Source organism: Megascapheus bottae, chromosome 1 (assembly GCF_031878675.1).
Source record: "Megascapheus bottae isolate mThoBot1 chromosome 1, mThoBot2.hap1, whole genome shotgun sequence".
NCBI lineage: Eukaryota > Metazoa > Chordata > Mammalia > Rodentia > Geomyidae > Megascapheus > Megascapheus bottae.
The window spans coordinates 6,510,626-6,532,631 of record NC_143509.1 but is presented as its reverse complement, the minus strand read 5'-3'; the positions used below and the strand labels follow the sequence as shown (position 1 = coordinate 6,532,631).

At 40.9% G+C, this 22,006-nt stretch overlaps 1 pseudogene; it reads right to left on the bottom strand.

Annotated features, from left to right (window-relative positions):
* Positions 1 to 21,626, bottom strand: part of LOC150068185 (olfactory receptor 7E178-like) — a 29,979-nt pseudogene extending 8,353 nt beyond the window's left edge.
* Positions 21,627 to 22,006: the final 380 nt, after the last annotated feature.

Sequence of the window (22,006 nt, the reverse complement as noted above, 5' to 3'; positions counted from 1 at the left end):
TGAACCTGACTTATTTCACTCAATATCACATTTCCAGGCTTACTCATTTCCCTACAAATGCCATAATACAAGAAGAGGAAAATTGAGAGGAACCAGAAGTAGATTTGTGCCTGCGTGCTGTCACAGTGGACATAAATAAGGAGTTACTGTTCCTGGGATTGGATATTCTTTTCAGTGCGATAGAAATATTCACTGCACTAATGGATGGGAAACTGCTTTGTTCTCCTAACTCAATATTGCTCTAGTGGCTTGACCTACTGCTGGCCCTTCCCCCAGGGGAATCTTCCTGAAATCCTCCAGCCTAGTTTACAACTCAGAATCTCAATCTACACATGAAAGCCCACTCTCCATCCCTCTCAGTGGATGGGCTTCCTAGAGCCTAGGGCAGGGCACTGGCTCCAAAAGCAGGCTCCTAGACAGAGACATGCATCATAAATGTGTAAATTCTTGGATCTCTCCTGCTGCCCTGGAACCTGTTCCCCCACACTACATTACAAGGATGGGCTGTACAGTCAGGTGACCTTGATCTAGGCAGTCTTTATCTTCTTGGCTTTCCAACACAACTGCATGTCACTGGGGCACATATGGAGACAAAAGCCTGAGGAACAAGGCATCCGAGATTGAGAAGATTCTAGAAGTAGAGAATTGCCACAATTCTCAAACACTACTATACTGTACTGCATAGGTGGTGCAAAATTCAAGCTTGTAAAGGTGGTGCAAAATTCAAGCTTGTAAATACTTGACTTTCAAGTACTTAGAGCTGACAATTCCTGGCTATATGTTTTATTTTCTATCAATATGTTTTTGTTTTTGAGCAGTTGTCCAGGTGAAAAGAAGCACAAAATCTAACCCTCGTTACACATTTTCTTCTACTTAGAATCTCAGAGGATCAAAAATTACAACTCATGCTCTTTGGACTCTTCCTGTCCATGTATTTGACTACCTTATTGGGAAATCTGCTGGTCATCCTGGCCGTCAGCTCAGACCCACACCTCCACACCACCATGTACTTCTTCCTCTCCTTGAATGACATCTGCTTCATCTCCACCACCGTACCCAAAATGCTGGTGAAACTCCTGAGTCACGGCAGAGCCATCTCCTGTGCAGGCTGCCTCACACAGATGTGTCTCTTCACCATTTTTGGCTGCATAGATGCTATGCTTCTTACTGTGATGCCCTATGACCGCTTTGTGGCCATCTGTCACCCCCTGAGTTACCCTCTCATCTTGAACACTCGTCTCTGTGTCTCCTTGGTTCTGCTGTCATTTGTGACCAGCTTCTGGGAAGGACAGTTGCACATGTGGATGGCATTGCAGATGACCGATTTCAAGGAATTGGAAATCCCAAGTTTCTTCTGTGACCCTTCTCAGGTCCTGGATCTTTCCTGTAAGCACACATTCACAAATGGTATCTTCAAATATGTTGTTGCTACCATCTATGGATTTCCTCCAATTTTTGGAATCCTTTTCTCTTACTATAAAATTATTTCTTCAGTTCTGCGAATTCCATCATCAGGTGGAAAGTACAAAGTCTTCTCCACCTTTGGCTCTCACCTGTCAGTGGTGTGTTTATTCTTTGGGACAGGATTGGGAGTTTATTTTGCATCAGCGGTGTCACATTCTCCCCGGGGCAGCACTGTGTCCTCAGTGATGTACACAGTGGTCACTCCTTTCCTGAACCCCTTCATCTACAGCCTGAGGAACAGGGAACTCAAAAGAGCCCTGAGCAGGTTGTACAAACCAGGAGCTGACATCAGGAGGTAGGAAATACATCTGTAATATGGTTTTGCAGAAGGAAGAATAGTTGACCCTCAGTCCTGTAAATCCTACCTCTCTGAACACATTATTTGTATTCTCTGGTTTCATTAGTATCATTCATGACACATGAATACTGGAGAAATTTGCTGGCTAGGTCAAGGTGTTTCTTGAAGTAGGGGTTCCATTTTTTCATATATTTTTATTGTAATTAATAGAAGGGTTACATTATATTCACCCGATAGAAGGTATATTACTTCACAAATATTGATACCCTTTCTCAGACATGGTCCCCATTTCCCTTCCCCCTCTCCCCGCTCCTCTTGATTTCCCCCTTCCCTCTCCTATTTCAAATAACCAATTAAGTATATATAAGATATATCAGATAACAAGGTGAAATATTGTAATAATATGAAATAACCAAGGGACAGCAAAAGAGATGAGAGATAACAGTATATTAAGGACAATAATAACTCATTATATGGCTTTTGTTTCCTTATCCTGGAAGTCCTTATATTTAGTGTCATACTATTTGGCCTAATGTCTCCAGATTTTGTTCTCTTGTAAATCTCTGCTAGGAGAGCCCAAGTTTTCTACTGATTATGACAAATGAGGGAAACCATTGAGCCTATGTTCCTTTGGGTATGGCTTACTTCACTTAATATAGTTTTGTAATGCAAAAAATTTAAATTTGTATAGGCAGCACATGTCTGGAGATGGTTGCCCAACAAACTGAATTTTACAGTGGTTGAGATGTGAATTTTCTATCATGGATAACTTATCTCAATCAAAGTGCACAAATGGAGATCTTTTCCATTTTGGTAGCACTGTTACTTTAACTCAGGGCTTTCTTCTTTCTTGGCAAATGATGTACAACCAGATTTTTTGTTTGTTTGTAGTCATTGTTGAGAAAGGATTTAGGGGTAATTAATGCACAGGTGTGTTCAGATGCTCATATCTCATGGTCAGCCTCTAGCTGCTGACTAATGAAAGCAAGGTGGGTACTTTTTGCTCTTGTTAGCTTGCTTGTTTGCTTGTTCATTTATACCTATCCTTGGGCTTGAACTCAGGGCCTGGACACTTTCCCTGAGCTTTTTTGCTCCAGGCTATTATTCTCCTACTTCAGACATAGCTCGACCTCTTGCTGTCTCTGTGTGTATGAGTGTGTGGTGTGTGTGTGTGTGTGTGTGTGTGTGTGTGTGTGTGTGTGTGTGTGTGTGTTTAATTGGATATAAAATTCGAATGGACTTCCCAGCCACGGATGGCTTTGAAATGAAATTCCCAGGTCTATGCCTCCTGAGTGTCTATTATTCTGGGTGTGAAGCACAGACACACAGGGAAAGCACTAAATGAACATTACTTGTGACTTGGTAGGAAAATGAATACATAAGCTACTTTACACTGATGAAGGTTTATTGATTTAGAGAACATGGTTGAGACAAATCAAATGATGTAAGATAAATAATGTAAAAGGCGTGGCTCATCATGTATTTTTAATTATGGAGAGATGAATGTGTTTTGGTGTCACTTGTGTGCTTGGCTCTCCACATGTACTTAATTGAAACATTTTAACAAAATTTCGTATTTCACAGAAAACATGGATTGTATATCATTTAATAATTCGAGTAAGGTACTTTCTCTCTTTAACACTTTTTATCTTGACTTACTTGCAGCAACAGATTTCAGATTAACATGTCCTTGTAATTTTATAATGTATGTTCATCTGAGTTATCTGTTCCACCATTCTCCTCCTTCACCTGCCTTATCACCAATAGACACATTATTATCCAGATTTTTTTAAAACAAATAAACAGTGAGTATTATCACAGCATTGTCCTTTGGCTACTTGTTTCCATTCATTCCACTACCTCCTAATGGAACTCCACTCCAGATACTGATATTCGGGATATTTCTGTTGTTAAATTGTCTGGGGACTATTTGATAGACTTAAAACTTGGAATTAAATTCCTGCATATGCTGTAATTAGCCATATTTTTGCCAGTCCTGGGGTTTGGACACTGTCCTTGGGCTTTCCCAATGCTGCAGCTCAAGGCCACATGAGCCACAGAACCACTTCCACGTTTTTCTGTGTATGTGGTACCGAGGAATACAATCAGATTTTTGTGAATGCTAGACAAACAGTCCATCAACAGGCTAAACTCCTGGACCTCATTAACCATATTTTAGAAGCTGTCATCTGGGCATATAACTTGGAAGCTTTGCTGTCCAGAGGACACGGCTAAAATCTATTGTATTGGACATTCTTTCCCCCCATCCATGTTAGTGAATTCATTGACATTTGTAAGCTTTGGATCAATTTTCTAATTGGGCATCTGTCTGATTTCTCTCAGAGTTCCAGGAAGAGAATATCTTATTTAGGGCATTATAGACTGACAACAAAACAGAGCCACAGGGGTCACAGTTAGAAACCAGTATAGGAAGTTCAATGATCAGATAGATGATTGAAAAGGAAGAAACCCAGTAAGTAAATGTCAATCACCATTGCCTACATGCCAGGAATCCTTTGATACACTGTCAGCAAATTCCTCAATTCCTAAAATTTCTTCAAGAAGAAGCAGATATCATATCGGGGATCTTGATTTATTTATATTGTGGAGACTGAAGAGTTCATGTTTTTTTAGGTATAATTCAGTCCCAGCCCTGGTGTCTCATACCTGGAATCCTAGCTACTTAACTGGTTGAGTTCGACAGATAGAGGTTCAAAGCCAGCATGGGCAGCAAAGACCTGTGAGCTCTAATCTCCAATTAGCTACCAGGAAGCCAAAAGTGGAGTTTCTTACTGAAGTGTTCGAGCTTTCCTTTGGGCAGGAAAGCCTCAAGACCTGTACCCAGGCCCAGAGTCAAAATCCTAGGACGCCCATGGACACACACACACACACACACACACACACACACACACACACACACACACACACACACACGGCAGGGGAAGAGAGACAGATAGACACACAGGCAGACAGACCGAATTAGAAAACAAAGCAAGGATGCATATTCTCCTGGGAGACTGCAGGCACATTGGATCAAAATGAAGTTCACAGATTTTAAAAAAAATCACTGCTGTGAACTACCCTGAAATGCAGAATAATCTGTATTTTTCTGATCAGAAAACACTGCCTATAATGTTCTAACACAGTTGAGTATCTACAGTGAATACAAAAATGGTAATACATGAGACAAAAAAAATCTAGGATGATTGTGTTTGTCACAACTGAAAAGTGTGAGACAGAATGTCGATATCGACTATGCGTATTTGAGTTCAAAATGATTGTGGAATTCTGACTTCTTCATTATGTACTGCTCTCTCTTTATATAAAAGATCTCCAATTAATGCAAAGAGGTGCAATCTAACACACATCTCTGAATTTTATCTCCTGGGACTCTCAGATGGCCCTGAGCTACAACCCATGCTCTTTGGGCTCTTCCTGTCCATGTACCTGATCACTGTGCTCAGAAATGTGCTCATCATCCTGGCCATCACATCTGACCCTCACCTCTACACCCCCACGTACTTCTTCCTCTCCATCCTGTCCTTGGATGACATTGTCTTCACCTCCACCACCGTCCCCAAGATGCTGGTGGACATCCAGACTCAAGGCAGAGCCATCTCCTATGTGGGCTGCCTCACCCAGATATCTATTTTTGTCACTTTTGGTTGTATGGATCTTTTCCTTCTTACTGTGATGGCCTATGACCGCTTTGTGGCCATCTGTCACCCCCTGAATTACCCTCTCATCATGAACCATTGTCAATGTGTCTCCTTGGTTCTACTGTCATTTGTTAACAGCATCTTTGATGGACAGATGCACGTGTGGATGGCCTTACATATGACTGATTTCAAGGAAGTGGAAATCCCAAGTTTCCTCTGCGATACTTCTCAAGTCCTGGATCTTTCCTGTAAGCACACACTCACAAATGCTATCTTCAAATATGTTGTTGGTACAATATATGGATTCCTACAATCTTTGGAATCTTTTACCTTATTATAAAATTATTTCTTCAGTGCTGAGAATTCCATCAACAGGAGGGAAATACAAAGCCTTCTCCATCTGTGGTTCTCACCTGTCAGTGCTGTGTTTATTCTTTGGGACAGGATTGGGGGTCTACTTTGCATCGGCCATGTCACATTCTCCCAGGCGCATCACTGTGTCCTCAGCAATGTACATAGCGGTCACTGCTCTCCTGAATCCCTTCATCTACAGCCTGAGGAACAAGAACCTCAAAAGTGCCCTGAGGAGGTTGTTCAAACCAAGAGCTGTTTTGCAGAAGCACCAAAGTTGACATGGAATCAGATAAATTCTACCTGTTTGAATACCTAATTGTTCTAGTTTCATTAGTACAATCCATTACTAGAAAAGAATCTATCAGGATAGATTCTAAATGGAAGAATGTATATTTTTAATGTTTAAAATGTTAGTTTGTAAAGAATGATGAATGTCTGCAGATGGTGGGCCCAACAAAGAATGTTGCAAGGATTGAGTGGCAAGTTTGTAATATGTAAAATTTACCTCAATAAAATTGGACAGAAACATACCTTTTTGTTTTTCTTTTTTAAGCAGTCTTTGAAGTAATAACCAGTGCCAACTAGGTTCAATAGGTCCAGCAGTGGGGCAATGTCTCAAAACCACCTCAGCTCAGATGTACAGCCATGTCCAGCTCACCCACAGGCCTAGACAAGGCCCATACACACCGGCAGAGTTCAACCTCCATAACACACAAAAGATATTTCCGACCTTCCGAGTTAAGGTTATTCATATTCTCTTGCCAATGGTTTTCTTCTTGATGAAAAATGACCTTGAGTGCACATGACTTCATCTACTCATCCAGATCATGACAAGGCAATATTGACTCCAAACCCCACTGCCCACTGAGGGTGGATGAAAGCTCCAGGCTCAACTCTAAGGTTCCTGTGAGGGCAGCCAGTGTCCAGCTTCAGGAGGCAAAAACCACAGGGACGAGATACTCAGCTGTGAACCCATCAGAAATGCAGTCGTTCAAAATGAAGGTGGATGCAGACCAGGCCTATTAGCTACTGTAAGGAACCTTGAAGTTACAACACACACCTCAAAAGTACCCAGTCTCTCAGAATATATGCTTGTGCTTGAAGAAGAACAAATTAGAAAAGTTCCACAGAAGTATTTGTTTAGACTCTTCATATATTGCAGGAGAAACTCAAACGTCAAATGAATTTCATTCAACTCTTCCCTTCTCTATCATTGCTCCTTCCAGGAAAATTATTTTTTTCATGTATTTTTATTGTAATTAATAGAACGATTGCATTACATGCACCAGAAAGAAGGTGCATTACTTCACAAACATTGATACCCTTTCTCATGTTTTGGCCCTCATTTCCCTCCCACCACCTCACCCCTCATCTCGTTTTCCTCCCTTCTCTATCCGACTTCAAATAATCAAAATATGCGTATATACAATATATCAGATAACCAGGTGAAATCTTGTAAGAATATGAGATAACCAAGGACATCAAAAAAAAGATGAGAGATAACATAGTACATGAAGGACAACAATCACTCATTATATGGCTTATGTCTCTACATCCTGGAGGTCTTACATTTAGTGTCATTCTATATGGCTTTATGTATCTAGGTTTTGTTCTATTGTAGATCTCTGCTGGGAGAGCCCAAGGTTTATACTGATTATGACAAATGAGGGAAACCATTGAGCCTATGTTCTTTGAGTCTGGCTTACTTCACTTAATATGATTTTTTCTAAGTCTTTCCATTTCCTAGCAAATGGGGCGATGTCATTCTTTCTGACAGCAGCATAGAATTCCATTGTGTCCAAATACCACATCTTGTTGATCCACTCATCAACTGAGGGACATCCAAGTTGGTTCCATATCTTTGCTATGGTGAATAGTGCTGCAATGAACATTGTTGTGCTAGTGGATTTAGTGTGCCCTTGTTTCTGGATGGTTGGGTAAATGCCAAGTAGTGGAATTGCTGGGTCATAGGGGAGTTCTATGTTTAGCCTTTTGAGGCACTGCCACACTGCTTTCCATAGTGGTTGAACGAGTTTGCACTCCCAACAACAGTGTAGTAGTGATCCCTCCTGGCCACATCCCCTCCAGCATCTGTTAGTATTCGTTTTCCTGATCCTGGCCATTCTAACTGGAGTGAGGTGGAATCTTAGAGTTGTTTTGATTTGCATTTCTTTTATGTTGTGTATTTCTTCATGTGTGTATTTCTTCATGTGTGTAGAGGCCGTTTATGTTTCTTGTTCAGAGAAGTCTCTCTTTAGGTCTTTGGTCCATTTTTAATGGGATGGTTGTTACTTTGGAGATTAGTTTTGGAGTGATTCAATTTTTTGAGTTGTTGATATATCTTAGATATGAGGCCTTTGTCCGTTGTTTCGTTGGTGAAGATATTCTCCACTCTGGAGGCTTCCTATTTAATTTACTAACTATAACCTTTCCCATACAAAAGCTCCACAGTTTAATGCATTCCCAATTATTCAGCCTTTCTCTGATATGTTGTGTTTCTGTGTCCTCATTAGGAAAGTTTTGACCTGTGCCAAGGAGGCCTAGTGTATCACCTATTCCTTCCTGTAAAGTTTTCAGTGTGTCAGGTTTCACCTCCAGGTGAATTAACTCCATTTGGAGTTAATTCTAGTGCTGGGTGAAAAAAAAGGACCCAACTTCAGTTTTCTGCAGGTGCTTAACCAGTTCTGCCAACACCACTTGTTGAAGAGGCTGTCTTTCTTCCATTCTATTTTTTTGGCTCCCTTGTCAAAGATTAGGTGGCCACAGGTCTGTGGTTTAATATCTGGGTCCTCAGTTCTATTCCATTGGTTTTCAGGCCTGTTCTTGTGCCAGTACCGAGCTGTTTTGAGAATTATACCTCTGTAATAGTATCTAATTTTGGAATTGAAATTCCTCCAGCGCTGTTCTTTCTGCTAAGAAGTGTTTTTGCTATACGGGGTCTTTTCTTATTCCATATAAAATTTTGAATTGCTCCTTCTATTTCTTTAAAGAATGCCATTGGGATATTGATGGGTATGGCATTGAATTTGTAGATAGCCCTTGGCAAGATTCTCGTTTTCACAATGTTGATTCTTCCAATCCAGGAGCATGGGAGGTTTTTCCATTTCCTTAGTTCTGCTTTAATTTCCTTTTTTAGGATTTGAAAGTTTTTATCAAAAAGGTCCTTTGCATTCTTAGTTAAGCTAATTGCCTCGTTCCTCTCACTGTTGGCGTAAAGGAAGGCAGTTGATTTTTGAGGGTTGATTTTATAGCCTGCTACGCTTCCAAAGTTTTGAATCACCTCAAGGAGCTTGGGAGTAGAGTTTATAGGATTCTTTAAGTACAAATCATGTCATTTGCAAATAGGGATATTTTGATTTCCTCTTTGACTACGTGGATCCCCTTTATGCTTGCTTCTTGCCTTATTGCACTGGCTAGGAATTCTAGTACTATGTTAAAGAGAAATGGAGACAGTGGGCATCCTTGCCTCATTCCTGATTTTAGAGGAAATGGCTTTAGATTTTCACCATTAAGTGTAATACTGGCAGTGGGTTTCTCATACACAGCCTTTATTATATTGAGGAATGTTCCATAGATTCCTAGTTTCTCCAGAGTTTTTAACATAAAGGGGTGTTGGATCTTGACAAATGCCTTTTCTGCATCTATTGAGACAATCATGTGATTTTTGTCCTTGCTCCTGTTGATGTGTTGAATTATATTAATTGATTCGCATATGTTGAACCAGCTTTGCTTCCCTATGATGAATCCAGTTTGATCATAGTGCATAATTGTTTTGATGAGTTGTTGTAGACGGTTAGCCAGTATTTTGTTGAGAAGTTTTGCATCGATGTTCATCAAAGAAATAGTTCTATAGGTCTCTTTCTTTGATGAATCTCTGTCTGGTTGTGAGATGAGGGTTATACTGGCTTTATAGAATGAGTTTGGTAAAGAACCTTCATTTTCAAGTTCGTTGAAAAGCTTGAGGAGTATTGGTGTGAGCTCTGCTTTGAAGACCTTATAGAATTCAGCTGTGAATCCATCTGGTCCTGGGCTTTACTTAGGTGGAAGTTCTCTAATTGCCATTGCTATTTCATAGCTTGAAATAGGCCTGTTGAGTCGGGTTAGTTCTTCATGGTTTAGGGCGGGTATGTTAACATTAGCTAGGAATTCATCCATTTCTTCTAGATTCTCAAATTTGTTGGTGTAAGGTTTGAGAAGTATTCCCTCATGATATTCTGGATCTTGGTAATTTCTGTCGTGATATTACCATTTTCTTCTGCAATTTTGTTTATTTTGATATGCTCTCTTCTTTTTTTGGTAAGATTTGCTAAGAGTCTGTCAATTTTGTTAATTCTCTCGAAGAAGCAACTCCTTCTTTTTTTGATTCTGTCTATAGTTTTTTTTGATTCCAAATTATTTAATTCTGCTTTGATTTTAATAATTTGCTTTCTTCTACTGGGATTAAGGTTGGTTTGTTGCTCTTTTTCCAGAAGCTTAAGGTGAGACATTAACTTGTTTGTTTTCGATTTTTCCAACTTGTTGTTGTAGGCACTCAGGGCTATAAATTTTCCTCTGAGTACTGCCTTTGCTGTTTCCCAAAGTAGTTGGTATTTTGTGTGCTCCTTATTGTTAAATTTCATACACTGTTGGATATCTGTTCTGATCTCTTCGATGACCTTTTGGTGATTCAACAATGTGTTGTTCAGTCTCCATCAGTTACAGGGTTTTCGTTGGTGGAGATGTGTGTTCAGTTCCAATTTGATGCCTTAGTGGTCTGAGAGCATGCAGGGAATAATTTCAGTGTTCTGAATCTGTCCAGGTTTGTTTTATGGTCTAAGATGTGGTCTATTTCGGAAAATGTTCCATGTGCTGCTGAGAAAAACGTATATTGTTTTGTTGCTGGGTGGAATATTCTGCATATGTCTGTTAGATCTAGTTGGTCTATATAGTTGTTCACTTCTAAGGTTTATCTGTTGAGATTTTACCTTGTTAATCTGTCCATAGGTGAGAGTGGTGTGTTATAGTCACCGACAATCACTGTGTTTCGATCTATGTATGGTGTCAGTGTAAGTAAAGTTTGCTTGATCAACTTCAGAGCTCCGGGACTGGGTTTGTAAATATTTAGGATTGTTATGTCTTCCTGGGGGAACGATCCCTATAGTAGTATGTAGTAACCTTCTTTGTCTTTTCTTACTAATTTTAGTTTGAAGTCTATTTTATCTGATATGAGGATGGCAACTCCAGCCTGTTTATGGGGGCCGTTAGCTGGATAGAGTTTATTCCAACCTCTCACTTTCAAAAGATGATTGTTTTTTTGGGTAAGATGTGTCTCTTGAAGACAGCAGAACGATGGCTCTTGCTTTTTGATCCAACTAGAGAGCCTATGCCTTTCATTGGAGAGTTAAGTCTATTGGTATTGAGAGTTAGGATTGAGAGATATTTATTAGTTCCTACCAGTTTTAAAAGTTTTTATTAGTGTCTGTGTCTTGACCGTTCTTGTGGTCCTTAGATGGTATGCTGTTTAGGTGCCATTTCTTTCCCTATATTGCATTTATTTTGGTTTTCTATGTATAGAACATCTTTGAGAATTCTCTGTAGTGTTGATTTTGTTGCGACATATTGTTGCAGCTTTTCCCTGGAATGAAATATTTTTTGTTCCCTCAGTTATGAATGAGAGCTTAGCTGGGTACAGTATTCTTGGTTGGTAGTTATTTGACTTAAGGGCATGACATATATGCTTCCAGTCACTTCGTGCTTGCATGGTCTCTGCTGAGAAATCTGGGGTTATTCGGATTGGTTTGCCATTATAGGTTACTGATCCCTTCTCCCTGGCTGCCTTTAGGATCCTTTCTTTAGTTTGTATTGATCCAGTTCAGATTACGATGTGGCGGTGGGATGTTCTTTTCTGGTCATGTCTGTTTGGGGTTCTCAAAGCTTCTTGTATCTGGATGGGCCTGCTCTTCTGGATATTTGGGAAATTCTCTGAGATGATTCCCTGAAGTATATTTCCAATACCATTGACCTCTTTCTCCAGGCCCTCCTCAATACCAATTATCCTTAAATTAGTCTTCTGAGACAATACGGACGCGGCCTAGCTCTCTTTCACAAAAAGAGAGAACGAGGGTTCCCACGAGCCAATCATCTTAAGAAATCCACAACAACAAACTCAAAAAGCAATGGAAAAGACTCAAATGGGAAAAGCAATCCAGGTAAAGCTCACATCCAACTTTCTCAAAGAATTCAGAACGCGAGGACCCCTCCCCTACCTCTCTCCCCCGACTCCAAGCCGCAAGAAGTGGTGGTGGGTGGAGGGCACTAGGCCAGGAGCCAGACTGCTGCAGAAACCAGCACAGGACCAGGCCAGCGAAGGGCAGAAGCAGCGGAACCCAAATGCGGAACCAGAACAGCAAACAGCGGAACACAGACGAGGAACACAGGCGGTGGTGGCAGAGATCCGAGGGCAGTGAAAGACTCCCCACCACTGTGGGTCACCGGCAGAAGGAACACAGAGGCGTGAGCAATACACTGGGTTCCCAAACACATCCGAAAGCAGAGCTCGTGCCAAGCAATACAACTTAACTCAGACCCCTCCACCCTGCCCTAGGAAGACTGGCGGGAGTAGGGAGGCAAGGAAGTTAGAATCCTGTCCCTTCCCTAAACAGCCCCCTCCTCAGGCCATTGACTGGAGATTGATAGGTGGGCTAACTAAGACCCAGCACCCCACCAAGGGAGGCGGGCTGTCCCAACTCCCACCCGCCCACCAGGCTCCTCTCCCAGGCCACTGGATCTGGAGAGTGGAGGACTCTGGGACCCTGCCTTACAACAGCGGGTAGGGTGTGCAGGAAAATAGAAGCCAGCATCTGCCCCCCTCAGTTCTTGAGCAGGGCATGCTCCAGCTGGGAATCCTGAGCAAGACAGCACCGAGGGGCCCCCCCAAAGTCACAGACTCTGACAAAGCAGTGGAAACACAGCAGGGACCTGAAGGGCCTACCAGCAGCCAAGTTCCATTTCTGAGAATCAAAAAGGCGCGGCTCCGCCCTTGGAGCCAACATTCTCAGCTGGGCCCCACCCCTCGGAAAAGAGGGGTCTCCTGCTGGTCCTGCTGAGAGCCCCTGGAAACTCTCAATCCCCAGACCCTTGTCTTGGGGCCGCCCCTGGAAGCAGCACAGGAAAATTTCTGCCCAGCACTCTCAGTCTAAAGCTCACAGATCCATCCCATGGTCCACTGTGAGGCCACTTGTTGGTCTGAGAGCTAGTTGTGCATCAACACATAACTTTTATTCTAATTCTTTCCAAACGTTGTACTCAAATACACTACCTAGTTACCAACTTAGGCAAGTAATCCTTATGCTATCCTTTTTCTTCATTACTAAAATATTCTTACACTCCTACGTTAATCCTCTTGTACCTCCCCTGACCTTTCTCATTCTATTTTTCTATCTCTGGATCTCTGTTCGTCTTTCAACTCTTATACTGCACGGATCTACACTTGATGGCTGTTGAGCAATACTGTATATCTAGGTGTTTAATTATTCTCTAGGCTCAGAGGGACTTAAAGAAAATAGGGATTGGATTGAGAGGCTTATTGTTTTGGGTATAAATCGCTCATCAGTGGTTGTATTAGACTGGTTTGTAAGTGCACAAAAAGAAAGAGTGATAACACCAATCAAAACTTGTGAACCTCTAGTGTCTGCTAGCTACAGAGGTCTAGGTTGGTTATATCTGAAACCTGTAATTATGTTTAGTATTAATCTTGCTCCCATTTTCTAATGGGCAGAACAAGAAACTCAAGAAAAATGTCAAATCAAGAAACAACATCCCCCACCCAATGTAAACAGACAATGGAACAGTCACTGGCAAACCTAAAGGAGAGTCTTCCAAGTGCTATACAAATGCAATTGATAAACATCATTAATGAAAAATGTGAAAATATAAAGAAAGAGAATAAGGGAGGAAGCCATAGCTAAACAAGAGGAAACCATAAACAAGGTGATAAGTGAAAAAGAAGAAGCCATAAGAGAGGCCATAATAAAAGATTTTCAAAGGAAGATGGATGAATTTATACAATCCACAAATAAAAAGGTGACCGAACTCCAGCAAATGTCCAAAGAAAATAAAGCTACTGAGCTAACCAGTCAAATGGAAATCAAGGAGCTAACGAAATCCATACATGATCTAAAAGAAGAGATGCAAGTCATCAACAATGAGCAATTAGAAGCAAGGGAGATCAAAAATAAAGTAGATAGCATTGATATCAGGTTAGACAATGCAGAGGAGAGAATTTCCGGAGCTGAAGATAATTTAGTTACTATAGATAAAGAACAGAAAATGAGTCAATCCAAACCTCGGAAAAATGAGAGAGCGCTTCAGGAGGTCCAAGATTTCCACACTTTTAAAGCAAGTTAATTGTAAGATCAATATATATTGAGTGACTGGTAATCCACAAGCTAAACAAAGCAGACACCAGTACTAAGATGCGACAGCAGCAAGGATTCAAGAGGACTGGGTAATGCAGGTGGTGACAGATGGCCACAAAGCAGTCATACGGCATGACAGTCAGAAGCATGTCATCCATGCAGCCAAAAAAGAGGAAGAAAGACATCTAGGTGATGCAGCCCCCATAGGAGATGGCTCTGCTGTGATTCTGGATGTTCACCAGCATCTTGGGGACCGTAGTAGAAGTGAAGCAGATGTCAGCCAAGGAGAGGTTACAGAGGAAGAAGTACACGGCGGTGTGGAGACGAGGGTCAGAGCTGACGGCCAGGATGATGAGCAGATTTCCCCGCACAGTGGTCAAATACATGAACAGGAAGATCCCAAAGAGGACTGGTTGTAGTTTAGGGTCATCTGAGAGTTCCAAGAGATAGAACTCAGAGACTGTGGTTAGATTTTCTGCTTCGAGATCACTCGGACAGTTGCTTAAAGAAGAAATGTCATTAGAAAAACAAAATGTGTGTCCAGGAATGCTCAACTGTACATACCTGATATCCAAATATTTATAAGTTTAAATGTGTAACATATTTGAGATGGAGTATACTTAGAAATATTTCTCTGTTATGGCAATCCCCCACTTCCAGCCTCTTCTCACCCAGAAGTTTGCCTATCCTCCTGTCCTACTGGTGAACAGCATTGTTAGAAATCCCAAAACAATTTTTAAATGGGGTTGTTGTTTCTTAGATGGTTTACTTTAGGGGAGCTTTAATTTGTTGAGCTCTAGAGATACTTATCTGAAGAAGAAATAAGAATAGCCAGTAGACATATGAAGAGAGGCGCTCCATCTCTGGCTATAAAAGAAATGCAAATCAAAACAACTTTGAGATTCCACCTCACTCCAGTTAGAATGGCCATGACCAAGACATGTAATAACAACAGTTGCTGGCAGGTATGGAGCCAGAAGGGAACACTACTACACGGTTGGTTGGAGTGTAAATGTGTTGAGCCACTGTAGAGAGCAGTATGGAGAGTCCTCAAAGGGCTAAACATACAGCTTCCCTGTGACCCAGCAATCCCACTTGTGGGCATCTACCCAAATGTCCATAAACAAGGCCCCAGGAAATCTACCGCCACAGCCATGGTCACTCCAGCACTATTTACCAAAGCTAAGATATGGAACCAATCGAGAAGCCCCTCTATCAATGAACAGGTCAAGAAAATGTGCTTCATATACATAACCAAATTCTATGAACCATGAGAAAGAATGGCATCAACCCATTCTTAAGGAAATGGAAAGGCCTGGAATAATCATATTAAGTGAAGCGAGCCAGACCCAAAGAACCGTAGGCTGCATGGTTTCCCTCATTTGTGATAATTAGTACATGTCTAGGATTTTCCAAGCAGAGGATCACAATAGCTCAAATCTATGTGCATATGACCATATAGGATGATGCTAAGGTCAATGAACTCCAGGATATGGAAACAAGAGGGTTTTCTTCATGATTTTAATATAGTATGTGAAGGTATTTCTTGTTTCTAATGCCTCCCCCCATTATGATTTTTCCTTTCTTGTCACTGAATCTGATTTTGGTACCTGGTGATTTGTATAAATATATATATATGTACTTGAATTAGGAAAGGGAAGCAAAACAACAAAATGGTGAGACAAAGGACAAAGGATAACCATATGTAAAAGTAACACAAACAAGACCATGTGTTGAAAATGCACTCTACAACTGGGGATGTGGAGAGAGGGAAAGTGAGAGAAAAACATGGGTGGGCTTAACAATGTCCAACAAGAAATGTACTCATTAGATTACGTATGTAACTGTAACTCCTCTGTACATTATCCTGGCAATAAAATGAAATTGAAAAGGGGGAAGGGATAGTAATGTACTTTCCTAAATTAATTTTTTAAGAAATCCAAAAACAGAACAGAAATATGAGCTAGAATATGTTGATATGATACTACAGCTTACTCATGTCTTGAGTCAAGAACAGATTCATTGAAGATCATTCTCATAAGAATCATCTAAAGGATACAGTTCCATCACTTATAATGCATTCACAATGAGGCAGCTATTAACCTACTCAAATTTTACAATTCTGAGAAGAAATCCAGACCCCTGAACAGTCACTTCTTATTTCACTGCAACCCCAGGCAGACACAAATCTACTTCTGGTCCCACTGGACTTGCCTATTCTGGTATTAAGGCATTTGCAGGGAAATGGGTGGACGTGGAAATTTGCTATTGAGGAGAGTAAGTCCGGCTCAGAGACAAATAGCACTTGTGTTCTCTCAGACATGGCTGTTAGATGTCACTTATCAACATGCAATGATCAACATGTCAGTGCATCTATACAGAAAGTTCGTAAAGTGTGAGGGGTAGCAAAGGATTCTGAGGGTGTCAACTCCTGGATCACCTAAGCTACATATTAATAAAAATGAACACCCGAAAGCAAAAACAGCTAGTTAAAATATATATATATAAAAAATATATGTGTGTGTATATGTATGTATGTATGTATATATATATACATATATATATGTATATATATATATATATATATATATATATATATATCAATTCCGGTTTCCAGTGGCTCCTGCCTGCAATTGTGAGATCTGAGAAAGGCAGTTCCCAGTCAGCCTGAGCAAGAATGTCCATAAGACTCTTACCTCTGGGGAACCACCAAAACAGCTGGAAATGGTATGAGCTATGGCTTCCATGGTAAAGGGCCAATTTTGATCAAAACAACTTAAGGACATCTTCCAGACCATGGGTAAAAGATCTGAAACCAGCGCAGGCATGCACGCACACACACACACACACACACACACACACACACACACACACACACACATGGAGGAAGTTGAAGCATATGAAATGAGAAAAAAATGACATAAAACTGAGCTCAGAAGCGAGCACAGGGTAACATGTCAACCGTGGATCATTGTTGTGTGGTGTTCTTGTCACCAACAGCAGCAGCAGCAGTACAAGCACCATCACCGTACATCTCCTCCTCCTCTTCATCATGCTCCTTCTCATCATTATCAGCATCACCATCATCATCATCATTATCATCATCATCATCAACAACAACATCCTCTCAGTTAAGCTGTCCTCATGATCCACAAAACACATCTCCAAAGCCCTTCTCAGATATCCACCCTCAGTACTCACTTGCTTAAGCTGCCTCCCTCTTCAGCCATGACCCAGGTGGACAGATCTGAGGACCCCAGACCTGCCGTGCAGAACTAGTTCAGCCTCTGGCCTCAGGGTGGATGTGAAGACACCATGGAAGCAGAGCTGGGGGATGCTGACAAGGAGGCAGATGGAGGAGCAGGGTCCTGCAGGCAGGAAAGGGAAGGGCAGGGCTCCCCCTCCACTTCTAGATGGCCTTGGAGGATTGTGGCCCACAGTTCCCAATTAGCCAAATTGAGCATATCAATGACCAAGTCTCTGTGGACATTTCAAACAGAGAGCTGAGAGGACCTGAAGGAAATCCATGCTGGTTCAAGACTCTCTGTCTATCCAGATGATTAATACATTAAACTTCTATCACCTATGCTTATCTGATGGACAGGTGGCATGGACTTTTCACAATCCTTATAATTGATCTCCAAACTGGGGTGACTTTTAATAAATTTTCATTGTTCTCTATCCATACCATATATCTTCAGAAACATCATGATTCCATCTTCAAAGTTCATATTTTTCTAATTTATTTTGTTTTATTATTCATATAAACGTTTACTCAAATATTTCCTTTTCTTCCCATCCCCAAATACATACAGAAAACATTCTATGATTTAAGGTTAACATTACAGTACAAACCCTGATATTACAAATACAATACAGATGAAGAGTTGAGAAGTTGGGTGTTAATTTTCCAGATCTGCTTATTCCCTTACAAACTGTACACTATCATTCTTTCTGATGTGAGTATAGAATTTCATTGTGCATATAGACCACATTTTCTTCATCCATTCATCCACCGAGGGGTATCTCGGTTGATTCCATATCTTGGATAAGTAAACAATGCTTCAATGAAAATGGTGGTACTGCTAGATGCAGTGGGGCCATTTTTGTAGTGGACTTGATCAAATGGCCCAGAGTGGGAATGCTGGGTCCCAGGGACACTCTGTTCAGTCTTTTGAGGAATCTCCATAGCTTTTCAGAAATTTTACCAACAACATAGGAATGTCCCCTTCTGGCCACATCCCCACCAGCATCTGTGATTATCAGTTTTCTTCATAGTGGTCATCTAACTGAGGTTTGGTGGAATCTCAAGGTTTTTGATTTGCATTTTTGTTAGTCCTGGGGCTTGAACTTGGGGCGTGGGCAATGTCCTTAGACACTTTTTACTTAAGGTTAATACTCTGCCATTTGAGCCAAACTGCCACTTCCAGCTTTTTCTATGGATGTGTTACCAAGGAATTGAATCCAGGGCTTTCTGCATGGGAGTTGAGCACTCTACCATTAGGCTATGCTCATAGTCCCACTTCCTACTTTTTCCGTGCATGTGGCACTGAGCAGTTGAACCCAGGGCTCTATGCATGCTAGATAAGCACTCTAATATCAGATTAACATTTGTCCACTGAATAGCATCTTCACCATTACCATACATCTGCTGTGGTGACTAGTGCAGGAATTCCCTCGGGTGTAAGAGATGTTGTGGCAGATCCTAAGCAGATGGCAGGGAAATGAGGTAGAGGCTAAAGCTTTATGCTTCTCACATGAGGAAGGAAACAATTTGTTTTCCAATACAGAACAAATCTACATAGGGCTCTAGAAATGGACATCCTTATGTGTTGGAGAAAGACAACAAGACTCTGACCTTCAATTAAACACCAAAAAAGTTGAAAGGAGTTATGTCTCAATGAAAGCAGTGCCAGCCTTGACAAAAAGAAAAAAATCAGGAACAGGGTAAGGTCCAGAGTTCAAGACTCAGATAAAAGGATTGCAGTGCTAAATTCCAGAAATCTTAACAGCATTAGTTTTGAAATCTCACCACTTTAGATCTCTCAATCTCAGTGACTTCTTTCTTTTCCCTTTCTCAAAATTTTATTATGGTTAAATAGTTGTACCAGAGGATTCAACTTGTCATGTTTATTTATCGCTCTGTGATCAAAGTCATTCATTCTACAGTTCTTCTAGACTCTCTCATGCCCTACCCATCCCCTCACTTTGTCTGGATCGCTTTCCCCATATGTATATGACCAAATGCAGCCATGATATTCTTTTGAATGCTTTCCCTGAGCTTTATTGCTCAAGACTAATTCTCTACCCCTTTGAGACAGGAGGCACCTTCAGGATTTCTGGGGGATCATTGAAAACAAGAGTCTCTTGGTCCTTCCTGATGAACTGGTTTTGAACCATTACCCACAGATCTCAGTCCCCTGAGTAGCTAGGATGACAGGCATAAACCACCATCATACGGCTCTATTTACCTTTAGTGTTTCCTGATTTTTAACCATTCTGAGCATATTTATTTTGTTTATTCCAATCTTAATGAATAATGAAAACTCCAACTATGTGTGAAATATACCTGTAGTCCCACAATACATTATAATAAAACAAAAAAATAATTTTTTTAAAAAGTGGACAGAAACAGATCATTTTGGTTTTGGTAGCACCGGTGTTTGAACTCAGGGTTTTGTGATTTCTTGGCAAATTATGTACAACCTCCTTTTTTGTTTTTAGTAATTTATAGATAGGATCTAGGACTTTTTAATGCACAGGTCTGGCTGAATGCTCATATCTCAGAGGTGAGCCTCTAACTGCTGGCTCATGAAAGCATGGTGGATGATTTTTTGTTGTTGTTTGCTTGCCTCTTTGTTTCTTTGTTTGTACCAGACCTGGAGTTTGAACTTAGGATATGGACACTTTCCCTGAGCTTTTTTGCTCAGGGCTATTGTTCTACTTCTTGAGCCATAGCTTGACTTCTTGCTGTGGGGGGTTGTGTGTATGTGATTAATTGGACATAAAATTTTGATGCACTTCCCAGCCCTGGATGGCTTTGAAACAGAAATTCTCAGGTCTCTGCCTCCTGAGTAGCTAGGATTCTTGGTGTGAAGCACAGGTGCACAGCTAAAAGTGTTTTACATCAGGGAAACAATAAACAAACATTATTTTTGACTTGGTTGTAAAATGAATGCATAAGCTATTGCAGAAGGTTCATTGATTTACAGAATGTGTTTGAGACATATCAAATGACAATATATAATATCAGAGTGTGACTGATCATGTATTATTATGAACTATGGGGAGATGAATGCTTGCTGATGTCACTTTCATGTCACTTGTGTGATTGGCTCTCCCCATATAGTTAACTGGTACAATTTTATAAAAGTTTGCATTTCACCAAAATCACTGATGATCGTTGAAGTATATATAATTTAATAATAGGACTAAGCTACCTTCTCTCTTCAAAACTTTTTATCTTGACTTCTTTGTAGAAAGGGATTACAAATTAATATGTCCACACTCTTGTATAATGTATATTCACAGCTGTAATCTTAGCTACTCAGAGGGCAGAGGTCTGAGGATCTTGTTCAAAGCCAGCCAGGCAAAACAAAGCCCAGAGATTCTTATCTACAATTAATTCCTAGAAATCTGGAAGCAGAACTGTGGCTCAAGGATAGGGCAATATCCTTGAGCTGAAGAGGTCAGGGACAGCACCCAGGTCCTGCGGTAGGGCAGTAACCTTGAGCTGAAGTGCTCAGGCACACGACCCAGGCCAGAGTTCAAGCACCATGACCCCCACACCCCTAAAAAGATCCAAATTTCCTTTTTTACACACATGAACATTGAGTATTATGACTGCATTCTCCCACAATTGTTTGTTTGCATTCATTCCTGTACCTCTTAATGGAATCCCACTCACGACACTGATAGGAAATTTCTGTTGTTAAAGTTTCTGGGGACTACTCAAAAGATTTACAACTTGGAATTGCACTCCTGTATATCCTATAATTAACCATACTTTTTGCCAGACAGGGGGCTTGAATACAGGTTCTGGACACTGTCCTTGGACTTCCTCAAGGCTAGAGCTCATGTCCACTTGAGGCACAGCATCACCTCCACCTTTTTCTGTGCATGTTGTACCGAGGAATCAAACCCGGGTCTTTATGCTTGCTAGGCAAACATTCTACCACCAAAACTCCTGGCCCCAATTAGCTATATTTTAGATGCTGTCCTTTGACATAATATTTGGAACCTTTGTTTACCAGAAGACAAGGCTAAAATCTATTATTTTGGACATCCTTTTTTATTTTCTTACCCCTCCATAGATGTTAGTGAGTTGATTGAAAGATTTGATTCTGAGTTCTGCAAATCAGGGTCCATGATGGTAGGAAAGCCCGTCATCAGCCTGTCTTCAAAATCTCCAACACCATATGACACTGCAGGTGGAAATCCTCCATGTCCACTCATATAGAATACATTCTGTGATACTTTTTTGTTTTTAAAGATTTTATTTGCCGGGGCCTACCGGTAGCAAATTGGAGTTCCTGAAATAGGGGGCAGGGACAGGAAAAAATAGAAGAGAGACAAACACATGAGGTCCGGGAGGTCTCCAGCCTTAGTAAAGACTGCAGCCCCGTTTATTCTCAATTCAAGGCTTATATCCCTTCTTGAAACCAGGGAACTTCCAGGTGTTACATTCATATGGTAAATCTCAGGTCATTTAAACAGAATAAAGCCAGAAAACAATAAGGCAATAAAGCAATTGTCTGATGCAAATCAAGGTACAGTTTGATTCCACTCTGGCTCCCAACATTTATTTACATTGATTTCTACATCATATTTCAAAT